The sequence below is a fragment of the Eleutherodactylus coqui genome, chromosome 10 (genome assembly GCF_035609145.1).
Source record: "Eleutherodactylus coqui strain aEleCoq1 chromosome 10, aEleCoq1.hap1, whole genome shotgun sequence".
Classification (NCBI taxonomy): domain Eukaryota; kingdom Metazoa; phylum Chordata; class Amphibia; order Anura; family Eleutherodactylidae; genus Eleutherodactylus; species Eleutherodactylus coqui.
The window spans coordinates 61,720,975-61,741,740 of NC_089846.1; the positions used below are offsets into that span (position 1 = coordinate 61,720,975).

The window sequence follows — 20,766 nt, forward strand, 5'->3', positions numbered from 1 at the left end:
CTGACTGACTCGCTGACTGACTGACTGACTCGCTGACTGACTGACTGACTGACTCGCTGACTGACTGACTCGCTGACTGACTGACTCGCTGACTGACTGACTCGCTGACTGACTGACTCGCTGACTGACTGACTCGCTGACTGGCTGACTCGCTGACTGACTGACTGACTGACTCGCTGACTGACTGGCTGACTGGCTGACTGGCTGACTGGCTGACTGACTGACTCGCTGACTGACTGACTCGCTGACTGACTGACTCGCTGACTGACTGACTCGCTGACTGACTGACTCGCTGACTGACTGACTCGCTGACTGACTGACTCGCTGACTGACTGACTCGCTGACTGGCTGACTCGCTGACTGACTGACTCGCTGACTGGCTGACTCGCTGACTGGCTGACTCGCTGACTGACTGACTCGCTGACTGACTGACTCGCTGACTGACTGACTCGCTGACTGACTGACTCGCTGACTGACTGACTCGCTGACTGACTGACTGACTCGCTGACTGACTGACTGACTCGCTGACTGACTGACTGACTCGCTGACTGACTGACTGACTCGCTGACTGACTGACTGACTCGCTGACTGACTGACTGACTCGCTGACTGACTGACTGACTCGCTGACTGACTGACTGACTCGCTGACTGACTGACTGACTCGCTGACTGACTGACTGACTCGCTGACTGACTGACTGACTCGCTGACTGACTGACTGACTCGCTGACTGACTGACTCGCTGACTGGCTGACTCGCTGATTGACTGACTGACTGACTCACTGACTGACTGGCTGACTAGCTGACTGGCTGACTGGCTGACTGACTGACTGGCTGACTGACTGACTGGCTGACTGGCTGACTGGCTGACTGGCTGACTGGCTGACTGACTGACTGGCTGACTGACTGACTGACTCGCTGACTGACTGACTGACTCGCTGACTGACTGACTGACTCGCTGACTGACTGACTGACTCGCTGACTGACTGACTGACTCGCTGACTGACTGACTGACTCGCTGACTGACTGACTGACTCGCTGACTGACTGACTGACTCGCTGACTGACTCGCTGACTGACTCGCTGACTGACTGACTGACTGACTCACTGACTGACTGGCTGACTAGCTGACTGGCTGACTGGCTGACTGGCTGACTGACTGGCTGACTGGCTGACTGGCTGACTGGCTGACTGGCTGACTGGCTGACTGGCTGACTGACTGACTGACTGACTGACTCGCTGACTGACTGACTGACTCGCTGACTGACTGACTGACTCGCTGACTGACTGACTGACTCGCTGACTGACTCGCTGATTGACTGACTGACTGACTCACTGACTGACTGGCTGACTAGCTGACTGGCTGACTGACTGGCTGACTGGCTGACTGGCTGACTGGCTGACTGGCTGACTGGCTGACTGGCTGACTGGCTGACTGGCTGACTGGCTGACTGGCTGACTGGCTGACTGACTGACTGACTGACTCGCTGACTGACTGACTGACTCGCTGACTGACTGACTGACTCGCTGACTGACTGACTGACTCGCTGACTGACTGACTGACTCGCTGACTGACTGACTGACTCGCTGACTGACTGACTGACTCGCTGACTGACTGACTGACTCGCTGACTGACTGACTGACTCGCTGACTGACTGACTGACTCGCTGACTGACTGACTGACTCGCTGACTGACTCGCTGACTGACTGACTGACTCACTGACTGACTCGCTGACTCGCTGACTGACTGACTGACTGGCTGGCTGACTGACTCGCTGACTGACTGACTCGCTGACTGACTGACTCGCTGACTGACTGACTCGCTGACTGACTCGCTGACTGACTGACTGACTCACTGACTGACTCGCTGACTCGCTGACTGACTGACTGACTGGCTGGCTGACTGACTCGCTGACTGACTGACTCGCTGACTGACTGACTCGCTGACTGACTCGCTGATTGACTGACTGACTGACTCACTGACTGACTGGCTGACTAGCTGACTAGCTGACTGGCTGACTGACTGGCTGACTGGCTGACTGGCTGACTGGCTGACTGGCTGACTGGCTGACTGGCTGACTGGCTGACTGGCTGACTGACTGACTGACTGACTGACTCGCTGACTGACTGACTGACTCGCTGACTGACTGACTGACTCGCTGACTGACTGACTGACTGACTCGCTGACTGACTGACTCGCTGACTGACTGACTCGCTGACTGACTCGCTGACTGACTCGCTGACTGACTCGCTGACTGACTGACTCGCTGACTGACTGACTGACTCGCTGACTGACTGACTGACTCGCTGACTGACTGACTGACTCGCTGACTGACTGACTGACTCGCTGACTGACTGACTGACTCGCTGACTGACTGACTGACTCGCTGACTGACTGACTGACTCGCTGACTGACTGACTGACTCGCTGACTGACTGACTGACTCGCTGACTGACTGACTGACTCGCTGACTGACTGACTGACTCGCTGACTGACTGACTCGCTGACTGACTGACTCGCTGACTGACTGACTCGCTGACTGACTGACTCGCTGACTGACTGACTCGCTGACTGACTGACTCGCTGACTGACTGACTCGCTGACTGACTGACTCGCTGACTGACTGACTCGCTGACTGACTGACTCGCTGACTCGCTGACTGACTGGCTGACTGGCTGGCTGACTGGCTGACTGGCTGACTCGCTGACTGGCTGACTGACTGGCTGACTCGCTGACTGACTGACTGGCTGACTCGCTGACTGACTGACTGACTCGCTGACTGACTGACTGATTCGCTGACTGACTGACTGACTGACTGACTGACTCGCTGACTGACTGACTGACTCGCTGACTGACTGACTGACTCGCTGACTGACTGACTCGCTGACTGACTGACTCGCTGACTGACTGACTCGCTGACTGACTGACTCGCTGACTGACTGACTCGCTGACTGACTGACTCGCTGACTGACTGACTCGCTGACTGACTGACTCGCTGACTGACTGACTCGCTGACTGACTGACTCGCTGACTGACTGACTCGCTGACTGACTGACTCGCTGACTGACTGACTCGCTGACTGACTGACTCGCTGACTGACTGACTCGCTGACTGACTGACTCGCTGACTCGCTGACTGACTGGCTGACTGGCTGGCTGACTGGCTGGCTGGCTGACTCGCTGACTGGCTGACTGACTGGCTGACTCGCTGACTGACTGACTGGCTGACTCGCTGACTGACTGACTGACTCGCTGACTGACTGACTGACTCGCTGACTGACTGACTGACTCGCTGACTGACTGACTGACTCGCTGACTGACTGACTGACTCGCTGACTGACTGACTCGCTGACTGACTGACTCGCTGACTGACTGACTCGCTGACTGACTGACTCGCTGACTGACTGACTCGCTGACTGACTGACTGGCTGACTGGCTGACTGACTGACTCGCTGACTGACTGACTGACTGACTCGCTGACTGACTGACTCGCTGACTGACTGACTCGCTGACTGACTGACTGACTCGCTGACTGACTGACTCGCTGACTGACTGACTCGCTGACTGACTGACTGACTCGCTGACTGACTGACTCGCTGACTGACTGACTGACTCGCTGACTGACTGACTGACTCGCTGACTGACTGACTGACTCGCTGACTGGCTGACTCGCTGACTGGCTGACTGACTCGCTGACTGGCTGACTGACTCGCTGACTGGCTGACTGACTCGCTGACTGGCTGACTGACTCGCTGACTGGCTGACTGACTCGCTGACTGACTGACTGACTGGCTGGCTGACTGACTGGCTGGCTGGCTGGCTGGCTGACTGGCTGACTGACTGGCTGACTGACTGGCTGACTCGCTGACTGGCTGACTGACTCGCTGACTCGCTGACTGACTGACTCGCTGACTCGCTGACTGACTGACTCGCTGACTGACTGACTGACTCGCTGACTGACTGACTGACTCGCTGACTGACTGACTGACTCGCTGACTGACTGACTCGCTGACTGACTGACTCGCTGACTGACTGACTCGCTGACTGACTGACTCGCTGACTGACTGACTCGCTGACTGACTGACTCGCTGACTGACTGACTCGCTGACTGACTGACTCGCTGACTCGCTGACTGACTGACTCGCTGACTGACTGACTCGCTGACTGACTGACTCGCTGACTGACTGACTCGCTGACTGACTGACTCGCTGACTGACTGACTCGCTGACTGACTGACTCGCTGACTGACTGACTCGCTGACTGACTGACTGACTCGCTGACTGACTGACTCGCTGACTGACTGACTCGCTGACTGACTGACTCGCTGACTGACTGACTCGCTGACTGACTGACTCGCTGACTGACTGACTGGCTGACTGGCTGACTGACTGACTCGCTGACTGACTGACTCGCTGACTGACTGACTCGCTGACTGGCTGACTGGCTGACTCGCTGACTGGCTGACTCGCTGACTGGCTGACTCGCTGACTGACTGACTCGCTGACTCGCTGACTGGCTGACTGACTCGCTGACTGGCTGACTGGCTGACTGACTCGCTGACTGGCTGACTGACTCGCTGACTGGCTGACTGACTCGCTGACTGACTGACTGACTCGCTGACTGACTGACTGACTCGCTGACTGACTGACTGACTCGCTGACTGACTGACTCGCTGACTGACTGACTCGCTGACTGGCTGACTGACTGACTGGCTGACTGACTGACTCGCTGACTGACTGACTCGCTGACTGACTGACTCGCTGACTGACTGACTCGCTGACTGACTGACTCGCTGACTGACTGACTCGCTGACTGACTGACTCGCTGACTGACTGACTGACTCGCTGACTGACTGACTCGCTGACTGACTGACTGACTCGCTGACTGACTGACTGACTCGCTGACTGACTGACTCGCTGACTGACTGACTCGCTGACTGACTGACTCGCTGACTGACTGACTCGCTGACTGACTGACTCGCTGACTGACTGACTCGCTGACTGACTGACTCGCTGACTGACTGACTCGCTGACTGACTGACTGGCTGACTGGCTGACTGACTGACTCGCTGACTGACTGACTGACTGGCTGACTGGCTGACTGGCTGACTGGCTGACTGGCTGACTGGCTGACTCGCTGACTGACTGACTCGCTGACTGGCTGACTGACTCGCTGACTGGCTGACTGGCTGACTGACTGACTCGCTGACTGACTGACTGGCTGACTGGCTGACTGACTGACTCGCTGACTGACTGACTGACTGGCTGACTGGCTGACTGGCTGACTGGCTGACTGGCTGACTGGCTGACTGGCTGACTCGCTGACTGACTGACTCGCTGACTGGCTGACTGACTCGCTGACTGGCTGACTGACTCGCTGACTGGCTGACTGACTCGCTGACTGGCTGACTGACTCGCTGACTGACTGACTGACTCGCTGACTGACTGACTGACTCGCTGACTGACTGACTGACTCGCTGACTGACTGACTGACTCGCTGACTGACTGACTGACTCGCTGACTGACTGACTGACTCGCTGACTGACTGACTGACTCGCTGACTGACTGACTGACTCGCTGACTGACTGACTCGCTGACTGACTGACTCGCTGACTGACTGACTCGCTGACTGACTGACTCGCTGACTGGCTGACTCGCTGACTGGCTGACTCGCTGACTGGCTGACTGACTCGCTGACTGGCTGACTGACTCGCTGACTGGCTGACTGACTCGCTGACTGGCTGACTGACTCGCTGACTGGCTGACTGACTCGCTGACTGGCTGACTGACTCGCTGACTGGCTGACTGACTCGCTGACTGACTGACTCGCTGACTGACTGACTGACTGACTCGCTGACTGACTGACTGACTGACTCGCTGACTGACTGACTGACTCGCTGACTGACTGACTGACTCACTCGCTGACTGGCTGACTGACTGGCTGACTGACTGACTGACTGACTGACTGACTGACTGACTCGCTGACTGACTCGCTGACTGACTCGCTGACTGACTCGCTGACTGACTCGCTGACTGACTCGCTGACTGACTCGCTGACTGACTCGCTGACTGACTCGCTGACTGACTCGCTGACTGACTCGCTGACTGACTCGCTGACTGACTCGCTGACTGACTCGCTGACTGACTCGCTGACTGACTCGCTGACTGACTCGCTGACTGACTCGCTGACTGACTCGCTGGCTGACTGGCTGACTCGCTGACTGACTGACTGACTGACTCGCTGACTGACTGACTGACTGACTCGCTGACTGACTGACTGACTGACTCGCTGACTGACTGACTCGCTGACTGACTGACTGACTGACTCGCTGACTGACTGACTGACTGACTCGCTGGCTGACTGACTGACTGACTCGCTGACTGGCTGACTCGCTGACTGGCTGACTCGCTGACTGGCTGACTCGCTGACTGGCTGACTCGCTGACTGGCTGACTCGCTGACTGGCTGACTCGCTGACTGGCTGACTGGCTGACTCGCTGACTGGCTGACTGGCTGACTGGCTGACTGGCTGACTCGCTGACTCGCTGACTGGCTGACTGGCTGACTCGCTGACTGGCTGACTCGCTGACTGGCTGACTCGCTGACTGGCTGACTCGCTGACTGGCTGACTCGCTGACTGGCTGACTCGCTGACTGGCTGACTCGCTGACTGGCTGACTCGCTGACTGGCTGACTCGCTGACTGGCTGACTCGCTGACTGGCTGACTCGCTGACTGACTGACTCGCTGACTGACTGACTCGCTGACTGACTGACTGACTCGCTGACTGACTGACTGACTCGCTGACTGACTCGCTGACTGACTCGCTGACTGACTCGCTGACTGACTCGCTGACTGACTCGCTGACTGACTCGCTGACTGACTCGCTGACTGACTCGCTGACTGACTCGCTGACTGACTGACTCGCTGACTGACTGACTCGCTGACTGACTGACTCGCTGACTGACTGACTGGCTGACTGGCTGACTGACTGACTCGCTGACTGACTGACTCGCTGACTGGCTGACTGGCTGACTCGCTGACTGGCTGACTCGCTGACTGGCTGACTCGCTGACTGGCTGACTCGCTGACTGGCTGACTCGCTGACTGGCTGACTCGCTGACTGGCTGGCTGACTCGCTGACTGGCTGACTGACTCGCTGACTGGCTGACTGACTCGCTGACTGGCTGACTGACTCGCTGACTGACTCGCTGACTGACTCGCTGACTGACTGGCTGACTCGCTGACTGACTGACTGGCTGACTCGCTGACTGGCTGACTCGCTGACTGGCTGACTCGCTGACTGGCTGACTCGCTGACTGGCTGACTCGCTGACTGGCTGACTCGCTGACTGGCTGACTGACTGACTCGCTGACTGACTGACTCGCTGACTGACTGACTCGCTGACTGACTGACTGACTCGCTGACTGACTCGCTGACTGACTCGCTGACTGACTCGCTGACTGACTCGCTGACTGACTGGCTGACTGACTGGCTGACTCGCTGACTGACTGACTGGCTGACTCGCTGACTGGCTGACTCGCTGACTGGCTGACTCGCTGACTGACTGACTGACTCGCTGACTGACTCGCTGACTGACTCGCTGACTGACTCGCTGACTGACTCGCTGACTGACTCGCTGACTGACTCGCTGACTGACTCGCTGACTGACTCGCTGACTGACTCGCTGACTGACTCGCTGACTGACTCGCTGACTGACTCGCTGACTGACTCGCTGACTGACTCGCTGACTGACTGGCTGACTGACTGGCTGACTCGCTGACTGACTGACTGGCTGACTCGCTGACTGGCTGACTCGCTGACTGGCTGACTCGCTGACTGGCTGACTCGCTGACTGGCTGACTCGCTGACTGGCTGACTCGCTGACTGGCTGACTGACTGACTCGCTGACTGACTGACTCGCTGACTGACTGACTCGCTGACTGACTGACTGACTCGCTGACTGACTCGCTGACTGACTCGCTGACTGACTCGCTGACTGACTCGCTGACTGACTCGCTGACTGACTCGCTGACTGACTCGCTGACTGACTCGCTGACTGACTGGCTGACTGACTGGCTGACTCGCTGACTGACTGACTGGCTGACTCGCTGACTGGCTGACTGGCTGACTCGCTGACTGGCTGACTCGCTGACTGGCTGACTCGCTGACTGACTGACTGACTCGCTGACTGACTGACTCGCTGACTGACTGACTGACTGACTCGCTGACTGACTGACTCGCTGACTGACTGGCTGACTGACTGGCTGACTGGCTGACTGGCTGACTGGCTGACTGGCTGACTGGCTGACTCGCTGACTGGCTGACTCGCTGACTCGCTGACTGACTCGCTGACTGACTGGCTGACTCGCTGACTGACTGGCTGACTCGCTGACTGACTGGCTGACTCGCTGACTGACTGACTGACTCGCTGACTGGCTGACTGACTGACTCGCTGACTGGCTGACTCGCTGACTGACTGGCTCGCTGACTGACTGGCTCGCTGACTGACTGGCTCGCTGACTGACTGGCTCGCTGACTGACTGGCTCGCTGACTGACTGGCTCGCTGACTGACTGGCTCGCTGACTGACTGGCTCGCTGACTGACTGGCTCGCTGACTGACTGGCTCGCTGACTGACTGGCTCGCTGACTGACTGGCTCGCTGACTGACTGGCTCGCTGACTGACTGGCTCGCTGACTGACTGGCTCGCTGACTGACTGGCTCGCTGACTGACTGGCTCGCTGACTGACTGGCTCGCTGACTGACTGGCTCGCTGACTGACTGGCTCGCTGACTGACTGGCTCGCTGACTGACTGGCTCGCTGACTGACTGGCTCGCTGACTGGCTGACTGGCTGACTGGCTGACTGGCTGACTGACTGGCTGACTGACTCGCTGACTGACTCGCTGACTGACTCGCTGACTGACTCGCTGACTGACTCGCTGGCTGACTCGCTGGCTGACTCGCTGGCTGACTCGCTGGCTGACTCGCTGACTGACTCGCCGGCTGACTCGCCGGCTCGCCGGCTGATTGGCCGACTCGCCGGCTGATTGGCCGGCTCGCCGGCTGATTGGCCGGCTCGCCGGCTGATTGGCCGGCTCGCCGGCTGATTGGTTGCCCCGCCGGCTGATTGGTTGCCCCGCCGGCTGATTGGTTGCCCCGCCGGCTGATTGGTTGCCCCGCCGGCTGATTGGTTGCCCCGCCGGCTGATTGGTTGCCCCGCCGGCTGATTGGTTGCCCCGCCGGCTGATTGGCTGGCTCGCCGGCTGATTGGTTGCCCCGCCGACTGGCCGGCTGACTGACTCGCCAAAAGTTCTCCAACTTCCCGATATCGTAGAAACATGAATTTTGGCGCGAGCATAGATTATCTCCAAATAATGAAAAGTAATTGGGTCCCAACTCGATTATTCAATTCTAGCACAAAAGAATTGGCGTCAAAATTTTACGTGCGGAATGGAATTTTTTTACTTTCCGGTGTCATAGAAACGGGAAATTTGGCACGAGCATTGATTATGTCATACATAGGAAAAGCTAATGGGTCCCAACTCGATTATTTAATTCTATGCGCAAAAGAATTAGTGTCCAAATTTTACGTATGTAATCTAATTCTCACTTCCTGATGTCATCTATATATATAAAGCTGAAAGCCCTGGCTGGCTGGCTGGCTGGCTGGCTGGCTCGCTGACTCGCTGACTCGCTGGCTGGCTCGCTGGCTGACTGGCTGGCTGACTCGCTGACTGGCTGGCTGACTGGCTGGCTGACTGGCTGGCTGACTCGCTGACTGGCTGGCTGACTCGCTGACTGGCTGGCTGACTCGCTGACTGGCTGGCTGATTCGCTGACTGGCTGGCTGACTCGCTGACTGGCTGGTTGACTCGCTGACTGGCTGGTTGACTCGCTGACTGGCTGGTTGACTCGCTGACTGGCTGGTTGACTCGCTGACTGGCTGGTTGACTCGCTGACTGGCTGGCTGACTCGCTGACTGGCTGGCTGACTCGCTGACTGGCTGGCTGACTCGCTGACTGGCTGGCTGACTCGCTGACTGGCTGGCTGACTCGCTGACTGGCTGGCTGACTCGCTGACTGGCTGGCTGACTCGCTGACTGGCTGGTTGACTCGCTGACTGGCTGGTTGACTCGCTGACTGGCTGGTTGACTGGCTGGCTGACTCGCTGACTGGCTGGCTGACTCGCTGACTGGCTGGCTGACTCGCTGACTGGCTGGCTGACTCGCTGACTGGCTGGCTGACTCGCTGACTGGCTGGCTGACTCGCTGACTGGCTGGCTGACTCGCTGACTGGCTGGCTGACTCGCTGACTGGCTGGTTGACTCGCTGACTGGCTGGTTGACTCGCTGACTGGCTGGTTGACTCGCTGACTGGCTGGTTGACTCGCTGACTGGCTGGTTGACTCGCTGACTGGCTGGTTGACTCGCTGACTGGCTGGTTGACTCGCTGACTGGCTGGTTGACTCGCTGACTGGCTGGTTGACTCGCTGACTGGCTGGTTGACTCGCTGACTGACTCGCTGACTGGCTGGCTGGCTGGCTGGCTGGCTGGCTGGCTGACTGGCTGGCTGACTGGCTGGCTGACTCGCTGGCTGGCTGACTGGCTGGCTGACTGGCTGACTCGCTGGCTGGCTGACTCGCTGGCTGGCTGACTCGCTGGCTGGCTGACTCGCTGACTGGCTGACTCGCTGGCTGGCTGGCTGACTCGCTGGCTGGCTGGCTGACTCGCTGGCTGGCTGGCTGACTCGCTGGCTGGCTGACTGACTCGCTGGCTGGCTGACTCGCTGGCTGGCTGACTCGCTGGCTGGCTGACTCTCCAAAAGTTCTCCAACTTTCCGATATCGTAGAAACATGAATTTTGGCACAAGCATAGATCATCTCCAAAATAGGAAAAGTATTTGGGTCCCAACTCGATTATTCAATTCTAGCGCAAAAGAATTGGCGTCCAAATTTTACGTACGTAATCTAATTTTTTTCACTTTCCGGTGTCATAGAAACAGGAAATTTGGCACAAGCATTGATTATGTCATAAATAGTAAAAGCTAATGGGTCCCAACTCGATTATTCAATTATATGCGCAAGAGAATTAGCGTCCAAATTTTACGTACGTCATCTAATTTTCTCACTTTCTGGTGTCATAGAAACAGGAAATTTGGTACGAGCATTGATTGTCATAAATAGGAAAAGTTAATAGATCCCAACTCCATTATTCAATTCTAGCGCAAAAGAATTGGCGTAGAAATTTTACGTGCGGAATGTAATTTCTTTACTTTCCAGTGTCATAGAAACAGGAAATTTGGCACAAGCATTGATTATGTCATAAATAGTAAAAGCTAATTGGTCCCAACTCCATTATTCAATTCTATGCGCAAAAGAATTAGCGTCCAAATTTTACGTACGGATTCTAATTTTCTCACATTCCGGTGTCATAGAAACGGGACAATTGGCACGCGCATTGATTATGTCATAAATAGGAAACGCTAATGGGTCCCAACTCCATTATTCAATTCTATGCGCAAAAGATTTAGCGTCCAAATTTTACGTGCGGGATGTAATTTTCTCACTTTCCGGTGTGTCAGAAACGTGAAATTTGGCACGAGCATTGATTATGTCATAAATATGAAAAGTTAATAGGTCCCAATTCCATTATTGAATTCTAGCGCAAAAGAATTGGCGTCGAAATTTTACGTGCGGAATGTAATTTTTTCACTTTCCGGTGTCGTAGAAACAGGAAATTTGGCACGAGCATTGATTATGTCATAAATAGTAAAAGCTAATGGGTCCCAACTCCATTATTCAATTCTATGTGCAAAAGAATTGGCGTCCAAATTTTACGTACGGATTCTAGTTTTCTCACATTCCGGTGTCATAGAAACGGGAAATTTGGCACGAGCATTGATTATGTCATAAATAGGAAAAGTTAATGGGTCCCAACTCGATTATTCAATTCTATGCGCTAAAGAATTAGCGTCCAAATTTTACGTCCATAATCCAAATCTCTCACTTCCCAATGTCATAGAAACATGAAATTTGGCACAAGCATTGATTGTGTCATAAATATGTAAAGTTAATAGGTCCCAACTCGATTATTCAATTCTAAGCGCAAAAGAATTAGTGTCCAAATTTTATGTACGTAATCTAATTCTCTCACTTCCTGATGTCATTTTATATGAAGGAAACGTTGCATTTTTACCTCCACGTGGTGTTTCCTGGGTAACGCAGAGAACTACGCAAAATGGTGAACGTATGTTTTTCCTCAGTATCTCTAAAGTAACCACGACTTCATAAGCTTTTCCGTGTGAACACCAGATAAACACCAGTACCAAATTAACTCAGGCGAAGCCGGGTATATCAGCTAGTCTATATGTATATAAAGACGAAAGCCCTCACTGACTCACTCACTGACTGACTCGCCAAAAGTTCTCCAACTTCCCGATGTCGTAGAAACATGAAATTTGGCACAAGCATAGATTATCTCCAAAATAGGAAAAGTAATTGGGTCCCAACTCGATTATTCAATTCTAGCGCAAAAGAATTGGCGTCGAAATTTTACGTTCTTAATATAAATCTGTCACTTCCCAATGTCATAGAAACTTAAAGCTTAGCAGGGGCATTGATTATGTCATAAATAGGAAAAGTTAATGGGTCCCAACTCGATTATTCAATTCTATGCGCTAAAGAATTAGCGTCCAAATTTTACGTACAGAATGTAATTTTCTCACTTTTCGGTGTCATAGAAAAGTGAAATTTGGCACGAGCATTGATTATGTCATACATAGGAATAGCTAATGGGTCCCAACTCGAATATTCAATTCTATGCGCAAAAGAATTACCGTCCAAATTTTACGTACGGAATCTAATTTTCTCACTTTCCTGTGTCATAGAAACAGGAAATTTGGCACGAGCATTGATTATGTCATAAATAGGACAAGTTCATAGGTCCCAACTCGATTATTCAATTCTAGCGCAAAAGAATTACCGTCCAAATTTTACGTGCGGAATGTAATTTTTTCACTCTCCGGTGTCATAGAAATGGGAAATTTGGCACGAGCATTGATTATGTCATAATAGGAAAAGCTAATGGGTCCCAACTAGAGATGAGCGAGCACCAAAATGCTCGGGTGCTCGTTACTCGGGATGGAATTATCGCGATGCTCGAGGGTTCGTTTCGAATAACGAACCCCATTGAAGTCAATGGGCGACCCGAGCATTTTTGTATTTCGCCGATGCTCGCTAAGGTTTTCATGTGTGAAAATCTGGGCAATTCAAGAAAGTGATGGGAACGACACAGCAACGGACAGGGCAGGCGAGGAGCTACATGTTGGGCTGCATCTCAAGTTCACAGGTCCCACTATTAAGCCACAATACCGGCAAGAGTGCCCCCCCCCCTCCTCCCAACAACTTTTACTTCTGAAAAGCCCTCATTAGCAATGCATACCTTAGCTAAGCACCACACTACCTCCAACAAAGCACAATCACTGCCTGCATGACACTCCACTGACACTTCTCCTGGGTTACATGCTGCCCAACCCCCCCGCACGACCCAGTGTCCACAGCGCACACCAAAGTGTCCCTGCGCAGCCTTCAGCTGCCCTCATGCCACACCACCCTCATGTCTATTTATAAGTGCGTCTGCCATGAGGAGGAACCGCAGGTACACACTGCAGAGGGTTGGCACGGCTAGGCAGCGACCCTCTTTAAAAGGGGCGGGGCGATAGCCCACAATGCTGTACAGAAGCAATGAGAAATATAATCCTGTGCCACCGCCATCGGGAGCTGCACACGTGGGCATAGCAATGGGGAACTTATGTGCCACACACTATTCATTCTGTCAAGGTGTCTGCATGCCCCAGTCAGACCGCGGTTTTTAATTCATAGACACAGGCAGGTACAACTCCCTATTGTGAAGTCCCTGTGGACCCACAGCATGGGTGGCTCCCTGGAACCCACCGGCGGTACATAAAAATATCCCATTGCATTGCCCAACACAGCTGAGGTAGTAATGTCGTGCTTAATGCAGGTGGGTTTCGGCCCACACTGCATGCCCCAGTCTGACTGGGGTTCTTTAGAAGTGGAAACAGATGCATTTATAATTCCCTGTGGACCCACAGCATGGGTGGGTGCCAGGAAGCCACCGGCGGTACATAAAAATATCCCATTGCATTGCCCAACACAGCTGAGGTAGTAATGTCGTGCTTAATGCAGGTGGGTTTCAGCCCACACTGCATGCCCCAGTCTGACTGGGGTTCTTTAGAAGTGGAAACAGATGCATTTATAATTCCCTGTGGACCCACAGCATGGGTGGCTCCCTGGAACCCACCGGCGGTACATAAAAATATCCCATTGCATTGCCCAACACAGCTGAGGTAGTAATGTCGTGCTTAATGCAGGTGGGTTTCAGCCCACACTGCATGCCCCAGTCTGACTGGGGTTCTTTAGAAGTGGAAACAGATGCATTTATAATTCCCTGTGGACCCACAGCATGGGTGGCTCCCTGGAACCCACCGGCGGTACATAAAAATATCCCATTGCATTGCCCAACACAGCTGAGGTAGTAATGTCGTGCTTAATACAGGTGGGCTTCGGCCCACACTGCATGCCCCAGTCTGACTGGTAATATGTACCTTAACAGTAACCTCGTTGGTGGTAATGTGGTGGTGACTGCGGACCTGGTAGCGCGGTTTTATGTATTTGGTTTTCGGAATGTGGCCAGGATTAAGTGGGCCGTGGCGGGGGGATGGTGGTGGTGCTCTCTTGTTGTGTCGTTAAAGGTGAAATTCTTGGACTGCCACCAGACGGAGCAATGCAAAGGTATTTTCCAAGAATGTTTTCATTGTTGGAGGAGGAGGGGGATGTTTTGGAGGCACTACGTGTCCTCTCCACGTGTCCGTGGTTATATGCACCTTAACAGTAACAGCGTTGGTGGGAAATGGCCTCGCCGCCATCATGTCTTTGTGAAGCCTCTGTTTCCACACCCCAGTGACATACCATTAGCAGCGGTATAGGCAGAGCCCACAATTATTAACATTTCAGCGGTAGCATTAGGGACAGGCCCCACTAACATATCACTAGCAGCAGTATAGGGGGAGCGCAGTCTTAGTTCCATTTCAGTAATAGTAGCACTCAAGACAGGCCCCAGTAACATTCCCATTGCAGCAGTTTAGGGAGATAACAGTCTTTCACATTTCAGTAGCTGCAGTATAGACAAGGCCCCAGTTACATTTATGTAGCTAAAGTATAGGCCAACCCCACACACCTTTCTGTACCATGAGTGCAGGCGAAGAACATAGAAATTACTATGGTTACACTGTAGGTGAGGGCCCAAAAAAATTGGTGTACCAACAGCACTAATGTACCTCTGAAAAAATTGGCCATGCCCAACCAAGATGGCAGGTGAAACCCATTAATCGCTTTGGTTAATGTGGCTTAAGTGGTAACTAGGCCTGGAGGCAGCCCAGTTGAACGAAAAATTGGTTCAAGTTAAAGTTTCAACGCTTTTAAGAGCATTGAAACGTATAAAAATTGTTTAGAAAAATTATATGAGTGAGCCTTGTGGCCCTAAGAAAAATTGCCCGTTCAGCTTGATTACGTGAGGTTTCAGGAGGAGGAGCAGGAGGAGGAGGAATATTATACACAGATTGATGAAGCAGAAATGTCCCCGTTTTGGATGGTGAGAGAGAACGATGCTTCCATCCGCGGGTGCAGCCTACGTATTGCTTAGGTATCGCTGCTGTCCGCTGGTGGAGAAGAGAAGTCTGGGGAAATCCAGGCTTTGTTCATCTTGATGAGTGTAAGCCTGTCGGCACTGTCGGTTGACAGGCGGGTACGCTTATCTGTGATGATTCCCCCAGCCGCACTAAACACCCTCTCTGACAAGACGCTAGCCGCAGGACAAGCAAGCACCTCCAGGGCATACAGCGCGAGTTCAGGCCACGTGTCCAGCTTCAACACCCAGTAGTTGTAGGGGGCAGAGGCGTCACCGAGGACGGTGCTGCAATCGGCTATGTACTCCCTCACCATCCTTTTACAGTGCTCCCGCCAAATCAGCCTTGACTGGGGACCGGTGACAGTCTTGCTGGGGAGCCATAAAGCTGGCAAAGGCCTTGGAGAATGTTCCCCTGCCCTGCGCTGTTCATGCTGCCTGATCTCTGCGCCTCCCCTGCTACCTGGCCCTCGGAACTGCGCCTTCTGCCACTAGCGCTGTCGGATGGCAAGTTTACCATCAGTTTGTCCACCAGCGCCCTGTGGTATAGCATCATTCTCGAACCCCTTTCCTCTTCGGGAATGAGAGTGCAAAGGCTCTCCTTATACCGTGGATCGAGCAGTGTGTACACCGAGTAATCCATAGTGGCCAGAATGCGTGTAACGCGAGGGTCACGAGAAAGGCATCCTAACATGAAGTCAGCCATGTGTGCCAGGGTGCCTGTACGCAACACATGGCTGTCCTCACTCGGAAGATCACTCTTCCTCTTCCCCTTCCTCTTCCTCTTCCCCTTCCTCTTCCTCTTCCCCTTCCTCTTCCTCTTCCCCTTCCCCTTCCCCTTCCCCTTCCCAAGAGGCATAGCAGAGGAATGGTGACGCTAATGATTGCAGCATCCCCGCTCACCATCTGGGTAGACTCCTCAAATTTTCCAAGGACCTGGCAGATGGCTGCCAACCAGGCCCACTCTTCTGTAAATAATTGAGGCTGACTCCCACTGCGCCGCGCAAGTTGGACTTGGTATTCCACTATAGCTCTACGCTGCTCATAGTCTGGCCAACATGTGGAGCGTAGAGTTCCACTGTGTGGGCACGTCGCACAGCAGTCGGTGCACTGGCAGATTAAACCGATGCTGCAGGGTGGCAGCGTGCGTGTGGGATTTGCGGAAATGTGCGTAGAGCTGGCGCACCTTTCCGAGCAGGTATGACAAGTGGGGGTAGCTTTTCAGAAAGCGCTGAACCACCAAATTAAAGACCTGGGCCAGGCATGGCACGTGCGTGAGGCTGCCGAGCTGCAGAGCCGCCACCAGGTTACGGCCGTTGTCACACATGACCATGCCCGGTTGGAGGCTCAGCGGCGCAAGCCAGCGGTCGGTCTGCTCTGTCAGACCCTGCAGCAGTTCGTGGGCCGTGTGCCTCTTATCTCCTAAGCTGAGTAGTTTCAGCACGGCCTGCTGACGCTTGCCCACTGCTGTGCTGCCACGCCGCGTGACACCGACTGCTGGCGACGTGCTGCTGCTGCTGATACATCTTAATTGCGAGACAGAGGTTGCGTAGGAGGAGGAGGAGGGTGGTTTAGTGGAGGAAGCATACACCCCCGCAGATACCACCACCGAGCTGGGGCACGCAATTTCGGGGGGTGGGTAGGACGTGAGCGGTCCCAGGCTCTGACTCTGTCCCAGCCTCCACTAAATTCACCCAATGTGCCGTCAGGGAGATATAGTGGCCCTGCCCGCCTGTGCTTGTCCACGTGTCTGTTGTTAAGTGGACCTTGGCAGTAACCGCGTTAGTGAGGGCGCATACAATGTTGCGGGAGACGTGGTCGTGCAGGCCTGGGACGGTACATCGGGAAAAGTAGTGGCGACTGGGAACCGAGTAGCGCGGGGCCGCCGCCGCCATCATGCTTTTGAAAGCCTCCGTTTCCACAAGCCTATACGGCAGCATCTCTAGGCTGATCAATTTTGCAATGTGCACGTTTAACGCTTGAGCGTGCGGGTGCGTGGCGTCGTACTTGCGCTCAAACTGTGGCCCTAGCGACGTCTGGACGCTACGCTGAGAGACATTGCTGGATGCGGCCGAGGACAGCGGAGGTGAGGGTGTGGGTGCAGGCCAGGAGACGGTAGTGCCTGTGTCCTCAGAGGGGGGTTGGATCTCAGTGGCAGGTTGGGGCACAGGGGGAGAGGCAGTGGTGCAAACCGGAGGCGGTGAACGGGCATCGTCCCACCTTGTGGGGTGCTTGGCCATCATATGCCTGCGCATGCTGTTGGTGGTGCCTCCCCAGCTGATCTTGGCTCGACAAAGGTTGCACACCACTGTTCGTCGGTCGTCAGGCGTCTCTGTGAAAAACTGCCACACCGTAGAGCACCTTGACCTCTGCAGGGTGGCATGGCGCGAGGGGGCGCTTTGGGAACCAGTCGGTGGATTATTCGGTCTGGCCCTGCCTCTACCCCTGGCCACCGCACTGGCTCGGCCTGTGCCCACACCCTGACTTGGGCCTCCGCGTCCTCGCCCGCGTCCACGTCCTATAGGCCTACCCCTACCTCTCAGCATGGTGTATTACCAGTGATTTGATTTCCCAGGCAGGAAATAAATTGGCGCAAGCCTGCTGTTTAACTTAGCTGGCTGCGTATGATTTTTGTTTACGTTCTCCACCCACCACACACGTACCCAGAACGCTGAGGACTGTCAGAGGCAGGCCAAATAGAATGTTTTCCCTTTTTTTTCAAGGAAAGGCCCACTGCGTATATTCAATCAATAATAAATGTCTTCTGGCCCTGCAAATGTGTCACAGAACTGCAGTGTTGCAGAGTTATTAACTACAGCAGAGCAGTGATTTCCCAGGCAGGAAATAAATTGGCGCAAGCCTGCTGTTAAACGTAGCTGGCTGCGTATGATTTATTTACGTTCTGCACCCACCACACACGTACCCAATACGCTGAGGACTGTCAGAGGCAGGCCAAATAGAATGTTTCCCTTTTTTTTTTTTAAAGAAAAGGCCCACTGACTATATTCAATCAATAATATGTCTTCTGGCCCTGCCTACACAATTCTGTCCCTGTAGTATTACTGCAGGGCGCAATGCTCTGCACAGCCGATTTTGAAAAAAAAAAAAAATGCAACACTGCTAACAGCAGCCTGCACAGTACTGCACATGGTTAAATGTGGCCCTAAGAAGGACCGTTGGGGTTCTTGAAGCCTACACTCACTCCTAACACTCTCCCTGCCTAACCACCACTTCTGTCCCTGTATAATCACTGCAGGGCGCAATGCTCTGCACAGCCGATTTTGAAAAAAAAAAATAGGCAACACTGCTAACAGCAGCCTGCACAGTACTGCACACGGTTAAATGTGGCCCTAAGAAGGACCGTTGGGGTTCTTGAAGCCTACACTCACTCCTAACACTCTCCCTGCCTAACCACCACTTCTGTCCCTGTATAATTACTGCAGGGCGCAATGCTCTGTACGGCCGATATACAAAAAAAAAAAAAAAATGTGCACCACTGCAAAAGGCAGCCTCCACAGTACTGCACACTGTTAGATGTGGCCCTTAGAAGGACCGTTGGGGTTCTTGAAGCCTACACTAACTCCTAACGCTCTCCCTACAGCAGCTCCGGCTCCAGCAGCACTGTCCCTCAGCTATCTCACAATGCATCTGAGGCGAGCCGCGGGAGGGGCCGACTTTTATACTCGGGTGACATCTGATCTCCCCAGCCACTCACAGCAGGGGGGTGGTATAGGGCTGGAACATCACAGGGGGAAGTTGTAATGCCTTCCCTGTCTTTCAATTGGCCAGAAAAGCGCGCTAACGTCTCAGACAGGAAACAAAGTAACCCGAACATCACGTGGTACTCTTTAAGAGTAACGAGCATCCCGAACACGCTAATATTCGCCCGAGCATCAAGCTCGGACGAGTACGTTCGCTCATCTCTAGTCCCAACTCCATTATTCAGTTCTATGCGCAAAAGAATTAGCGTCCAAATTTTACGTCCATAATCCAAATCTCTCACTTCCCAATGTCATAGAAACATGAAATTTGGCACAAGCATTGATTGTGTCCTAAGTATGAAAAGTTAATGGGTCCCAACTCGATTATTCAATTCTAAGCGCAAAAGAATGTGTCCAAATTTTATGTACGTAATCTAATTCTCTCACTTCCTGATGTCATTTTATATAAAGGAAACGTCGCATGGTTGCCTCCACGTGGTGTTTTCTGGGTAACGCAGAGAACTATGCAAAATGGTGAACATATGTTTTTCCTCAGTATCTCTAAAGTAACCACGACTTCATAGGATTTTACGTGTGAACACCAGATAAACACCAGTACCAAATTAACTCAGCCGAAGTCGGGTATATCAGCTAGTAGAATCATATGTCAAAAGGTATATTGAAAATAGCTGCCAGCATAAAACAAGATGAAGATCAGGGGTGGTTTAGCTTTCTTAACCCTGCCAATTGGTTCTCCGGGTTAAAAGGTTGGTTCATGGGAATCCTACAAAGTATATTACAAGTGGTAATGATGATCTCATGTATATATATTGCAATAAAGGTAATAATTCCATGCGTAGCTAAATGTACTGAAAGCCGATTTTCTGAACCCATTTAAATGTCTTGAGACCCTAGATGAACATAAAGTGCACCATTCCTACCTGGGGTTCTGGCTGGAGCCGGATCCAACGGGTGACAGAACCAGGAGATAATGGTGGCTCTGATGTCCAAATGGGGGATTATGTTAGTTAATCTTGTTTCTAAAGTAACTCCTAATGCTGACATGGCATAAGAAAAATAAGGAACTTGGAAGTTGCTCATTTTTGTCCAGACCTTGCATTAGGGACATTGTGATAAGACACAAGGAACTAAGTAGATAAGTTTCCTACTGACATTTCAAGGTTGTGGCCGGATACGCCCAAACGCAGCAAATGTGCTAATTTTTCAAAGTCGCACCCTGTGCGGGCGACGGCCTATATAAGCTGTGTGTTTTTCCTAATAAAGCAGAATTCATTTGATTTACTAGGCTGTGTGTAGTGGCTTCTTATGGTTCTCCTCGAGTACGAGCTATAGCTTTCCTTTGAATT

General features: G+C 53.2%; 1 pseudogene; it reads right to left on the reverse strand.

Annotated features, from left to right (window-relative positions):
* Nucleotides 1-772: 772 nt before the first annotated feature.
* On the reverse strand, nucleotides 773-8,795 carry LOC136581071 (probable type III restriction-modification enzyme HindVI Mod subunit; annotated as a pseudogene).
* Nucleotides 8,796-20,766: the final 11,971 nt, after the last annotated feature.